Source organism: Cyprinodon tularosa, unplaced genomic scaffold (assembly GCF_016077235.1).
Source record: "Cyprinodon tularosa strain WSP-4 unplaced genomic scaffold, ASM1607723v1 ctg193, whole genome shotgun sequence".
Classification (NCBI taxonomy): domain Eukaryota; kingdom Metazoa; phylum Chordata; class Actinopteri; order Cyprinodontiformes; family Cyprinodontidae; genus Cyprinodon; species Cyprinodon tularosa.
In genome coordinates, this window is record NW_024038694.1 from 476,640 (window position 1) to 482,996 (window position 6,357).

Sequence of the window (6,357 nt, forward strand, 5' to 3'; positions counted from 1 at the left end):
TCTGGGAATATGTAATTTCCCAATGACAAAGTCCTGTAATAGTAGGGTAGGCTGTAGTCATAAAGCAAGTGGGATAATCTACTGGTTTACCAGCAAAGCTCTCAGAACACCCACACTGTAAATGGTCTGCATTGGCTTCACTTGAGGACAGAGAAAGACCCAGAAAAGGAAAAGGGGGATTTTTTATATCTTAATAGAACAGATAATGATTGTGGTGTTATCTTATAGATAGTGTGTTGTGATAATCCTAACTTAGGTGGACACCGGATATCTCTCACCACAAGATCCAAACTCTGTGAGGTGTTTGGAGTCCCAGCCTGTGTGTGCATGCTTGATAGGCTTGCTGTGGCATGCTCTGCTCGCCCAGCTCTTCTCCAAAACCCACTCTTTCATCATACACAAACACATTCACACATCTTGGTGAGCAGATTAAAACTGACTGATAAGCACCTTTGCTTGCAGGTGCTGGGGCAGGTTCTGTGAATCTTAAAAAAAGCACATTGGACAGATATTAATCTCACTCTCCCTCTTCCTGCTCTCAAGCTTTGTCTCTTGGTTCTTTCATTTCACCTGGTATACATCATTGCTTATTGCATTGCACCTTAACATCTAATAGTTAAAATTCCAACCAAATAACTGCTTCAATATGATTTTTTTTTGTCTTTTTCAGAAGCCTTTCATCATATCCTCTATTTACCCAAGTTAACCAGGACTAAGAAGCTACTAAATGTATATCTAATCTGATATACAAATTTGTGTCGTTTGAGCTGCTCATTGAACAGTCTAGTGAAATGTTTTTACATCCGTCTCTCAGTGCACTACGATAGCAGTCGGCTCAGTGGAAACATTGATATGAAAGTCTTTTATAAGATTTTTCCATTTTAGTGTCATGTTGTTGTGCATCATCTCTTTGTGGACCATGAGTCTGTTGAACGAAACAATCAATCACTCTAACATGCATTGGCTTTTCCTAGCCAATACTGGTTTCCATTTTTCTTTAATGTTTTAGCAGCCCATTAGATTTTTTTTTGTTAAGAGATTAAATATTTCTTTTAATGTCTCTAATAACTAAAAATAATTTAAAAAGTGCAGCACGTTCCTTGATAGAACTGTTTTTAATCCAACTGATAAAGAAAATAATTTCCTAATTGTTTCCTTTCATACGTTAAAGCACCTTTCCCAAACATTTCATGAATCATGTTTTGTGCTGTCCATCTTTGGCATGTTTTTAGGCAGCCATTTTCACACATTTTTTGTAATGCCTTCAACTACAGACTATGTTCTATGCAAACTGAGTCTGTCATGGTGCAGTCAAGCTAAAATCACAGCAGCATATGGGTAACTGTTATACACATCTAAGACTACATTTGGTTTAGGACCAGATCTTTTGAGAACTTCTTTACTTTCCCATGGTGTTAGCTTGAGTATTCAACATTTTGTTGTTGTTGCTTGTTTGTTTTTCACGTTTCTCCAAATTTACTATTTTCAGAAATACATCTAATAAAGATTGATATTTTCCAATTACTGAGACTGTTTGTTAAAATCAAAGCAACCACACAGAACCTTCTCCCAGTTTTTTTTCTGATGTCTCTGCTTCGGTGATTTTATCCGTCAAGTCAAAGGAACTGATTGTTTTTGCCCGAATGACACTCATTAAGGGGAAAGTAAGAAATGTGCATGTCAGCAGTGCTATTTGCCTTCGTTAGATGGGTTTGTTTGTGGTTTATTTACCATTCAAATGTCTGCATTAAACTTGTAAAAGTCCATGCAGCACTGTTTCTTTGTTCTATGCTCTCCATTCCTCTTTTTGAACGATCTTCCTCTCCTCACTGCCTGCAGCCAGACTGCCTTTAAAGTCACTTTTAAAAGCAATGGCTGCCATTAACCAACTGTCAGTGGAAGGTGGATTAGATTGTGATAGGTTTTTTTTTCTTTCTTTTTGCGACTGCAGAAACTGTTCAGCAAAAGTGTCAGTTTTTCTTTTTTCAATCCGGCTCCAAAGGACTTCTGGCATCTCCTTCCCTGTAATTTAGTGCCACTTTCAAATAAAGTATTTCCTGGACACTGAGTCAGATTTTAATGCATCTAAAAAAAGTGAGTTTACTTGCTTAAGCTCAAAAAGAAACTGTTTTACTGTCACTGCAGCATCTAAAAGTAATTGCAGGTTTTCCTAGGGCCTTCTGAGGAAAGAGAGCAAGAGGAGGATCAGTAGTCTGTATGAGTTTTATTCTAATCATCGTCATTTGTTCATGTAGAATTGGGGAGGGTAGAGGCAAAAAGTGGAAATGTGGTATTTTTTTTTTGAATGAGCTTTTTGGAGCTTGCGTGCCTTCTTTATTCCTATGTTTGTGTGACATGTTTCCAAGTAAGGCAGATTTTAGACTCAACCTGTAATATGCCATCCCTTTCATCTAGCTCCATCTAAATGAGTGACCTTGCTGCTTTCCTCTCATAAAAACAGATGGGATGTGTTCTTATTTTTTGTCCTGAAACTGCTTTAAAGCATTTTGGTAGAAAGTACACACTTGTCAACACTGAAACGTCTGCATTACAACATGCGCATGCTGTGTGGAGCTGGTAATGAGACTAAGTGTGGCGAGGCGGACGGACAAATGAATGAAATGGCTACAGAATCATTGGCTCTGTTTGATTTGCCTCTACTAATTCAAATAGACCATCTGATAAATTGAGAGGATGGGATGTACCTCAGAATAGCAAGAGGCGTCTCTTTGTGTTCCCCATTCACAAGCAAATCACACTCAACCCCCACTAGAACACCCAGAGGGGCGAATGTTTCCCTTATATGTGTGTCTGTGTGTGTGTTAGCGAGAGAGCAAACGAATGAGCTGGTTGCTAAGAGGTGTGAGTTTTCGGGAGGTCCTGTTGAAAGCAAATGAAGGAGTACTTGTGTCAACATTCAGACGGCAGTGATGAGCCGCAACCCCCGCCATCCCGGCCGAGCACCCGAAGGGCTTCAACAGCAGCCTGTAAAAAAAAACAGGAGGTGCTCCCTCACTTTGCCCCTAAACTCACTTTGACCTACATCGTCTTCCTTCTCCTTTTCTGTTTTAGCTCACTTACCAATTTGAAAAAAATTAAATTTACAACATTTTCAAAAAATCTGAAAGTCAAAACCATATAAAGAACAGCTACTAAGTTCATATAAATGTTACATCTGACAATGGCCTAACTAACCTATGAGTTTATCATAAAAGATTAAAAAACACAAAACCCTCTTTTTCTAGAATGATGAGATAGATTTTGACAATGTAGCATGGAAATGTCTGTTTAACTGCTAAAAAATTCTGTTTTACTATGTCATTCTCCTCTTTGGATTTCCATTGCGGAGGTAAAGCCAACAACAACAGTGCTGTTTATGAAAATTAGTACGCAAAGCAGGTTTCTCCTCTATGGAAGGACTGTCTGTCAGCATATTGTTTAGAACAGAACGTGAAAGAGATTAAGGTTTCTGTCACAAACATAAAACCATAACCTAGTTATTCTGTTAGTGATAACACTTTATGACCTATATAAAGTAACTACAAAGTCCACATAAAGGTGTAAAAAAACAAAAAAAAAAAAAAAGAAGAAAAAATAGAAAATAATAATAATATAACACTTATGTGGATTTTGCAAATGCAGCTTATTTTTTATGATTATTTTGTAACAACAGAAGACAGAGTTTTGCTGAGAATTGTTATGCAAATATATATGCAGCTTTTACAGAGTTTTAGGTCAGTTTATTCCTCCACAACACATGTTTTCTGGTCATTTTTAATTATAATATATCTTAAGTGCCTGCCTTCCGCTGCTGGGGCAGAGGGCTATTAAAAAAAATAATTCGTAAATATTGATTCAGTCAATAAATACAACTTTTGCCATGAACTCAGGGTGATGATTACAAATATAAGACAAAACTAAATAAAATTAGTTCATAATCAAACACATAGAAATATAAAATAAATTGTACGTAGGCTTTCAGGTGACGAGTAGTGCTTGCATTATTAGGGTTCAATTTTGTGACACATCCATCCTTATTAAAAATTTGATAAGATTTCTTCCATTTTTGAAGAAATGTTATTTTGTTCCTGATTTAACTGCTGAGGAATAAAGGAGTCCTTGTTTTATTTGAAGTGATATAGTTGGTACTTCCATCATGTTTCCTCGGCGGCAAATGCAACAATATTTGGTGTGACAATTAATGAATTGTAATTTAAAATGATCTTTTGTTTTTTATGCTTAAAATCACAATGTTTTATATGCAGCTTGCAAGTTTTTCCCTTTTCCCTTCACAAACTGAATTGCTCCTCTTTAAGTATAGTCAGAAAAATGATACAGATGCAACAACCTCAGCATCTCTTACTTTAAATAAATGACATTGGAAGTAAAAATGCATATTACAAACAATCCACTGGAGATTGAAGGCTTGGTAACTAAGACTCAGGGCACCGTGATGGCAACCAACCTTTAGGGTTACAGACATTTAGTCGTCACACCATAAAACAATCTGTTGCTTTTATTTTTCTGAAAATGTATTTGCAAACTGACATGTTTAAATGCTTTTAAAGGAACAGGTTTTTAATTATTTTACAGTAAAGCTAAGAGATTTTTAGTATCAGAAATGTAGCTTTATTTGCTGTCTTTTCTAAAGTAATACAGTACTTTTCTACAGATTTTTTATGTTATCTTTCAGCAGTATTGGGAAGTAGTAAAGTACATTTACTTGATTTCTGTACATAAGAACCATTTTTGAGCATCTTTACTTCAGGATCTTTTTTGGGAGGGGTACTTATAACTTTCACCCCCCTACAATATTGTACTTTCTTCTCCACTACATTGATAGAAATCTGTTAGTACCGAATAGGACCGAATTTTGACACCAGTGTTGTAGAGGTTGGCATGACATTCCACAAACGTGAGAAACTCAGTGCAGATATTATTTGTAGTTTTTACATTTTATTTAGGTGTTAGTTGTTGCCTTGTGGTCAAGTTGTTCAGTAGGATTAGTTCTCCTATCAGAGTTGTAGCTTTTTGTGATAATAGATTGAACCTTAAACCTTTATTCCATGGAGAAAGTGTTAGGCTTGTTTTTAAATGAATTAATAGTCAAAATAAATTTTTCTATATTTTGTGGCATTTATCTGGATCACATTGTGGCATTTTTTCATGCTGAAGAACTTCAGCATAAAACTGCCACAATGTGATGCAGATGTGGTAGCAGAGTGGTTCTACTCATCAGTACATCCAGTTGTTTCTAAACGTTAAAAGGTCCTTTAAAATTGCTCCGATATTTGGACAGAAACGTAATATTACAAAATCTTATTTGTATTTTTGAATACTTAAATACTTTTAACGCTTTTAAGCCTGATCCAAGAATAAAACAAAACAGAAAATTACTTTTCTTTGGTTTGAAGTCCTTATTTCGCCTTTAAGCAAAATATGTAAAAAGAATTTTTGATATTAATAATTTATTACTATGCGATAAGTCAAGATTATTTTTTGTGTAGTCTTCTGCCCTCTGTTATCAGGTATATCTGATTGTGTACAATAGGATTTTGAGCAAAGTTTTTGCCATTAAATTATGCAAAAGGTGTCAGACGCAAAACATTTCAGAAACCGTATGTATCATATTTGATACATACGGTTGGCATTACAGGGTTAAATGCATATACTTTTCAATACTTAAGTATTTTCAAAAGTGAGTACTTAAATAATTTATCTTGAGAAGATGTTTGACCGAGTAACTTTTACTTATAGTAGAGTAAGATTTGACTGAGTATCAATACTTTCGCTAAAGTACTACTGTTGAGTACTTGGTCCACCACTGCCTTTCAGCTATGATATTCAGCTCTTGAAATGAATGCAGATATTTTGCTTCCCTGTTTGTATTTACAAAGCCCACCGTATTACTTTCACTGAGGTGAAGATTTAAAAGTTGCACTCTAAAAATAAAATGGTGCTGCAAATTAAGTAATTGAATCATGTTGCTCCAACTTAATTTTTGAAGTTTATAATTTCAAAACTTAAACTCACTTGGGCAAACCTACAAACTGAATTACTTCTTAAACTTACTTTAAAGTGAAGAGGGCGGATCTATTCAAAATTCCGTGAAAATCCTCCACTATACCTTTAATATTGATACGTCAATGAAGATAATTTGATTATTTTTAAATTAGTCAGAATCTATGGATTGAAAGTGATAGTTATCCACCCATTTTGCCTTTTGAACTGTTACTTACAATTTATCCTATCAGAGACATTTTTGCAAAGTCATGCTCCAGATTTTATCAGTACATGATCTGAAATGCATTTACTGTAATTCCTCCACAGCTCATTTGGGGCTTAGTTCTTAGGCCT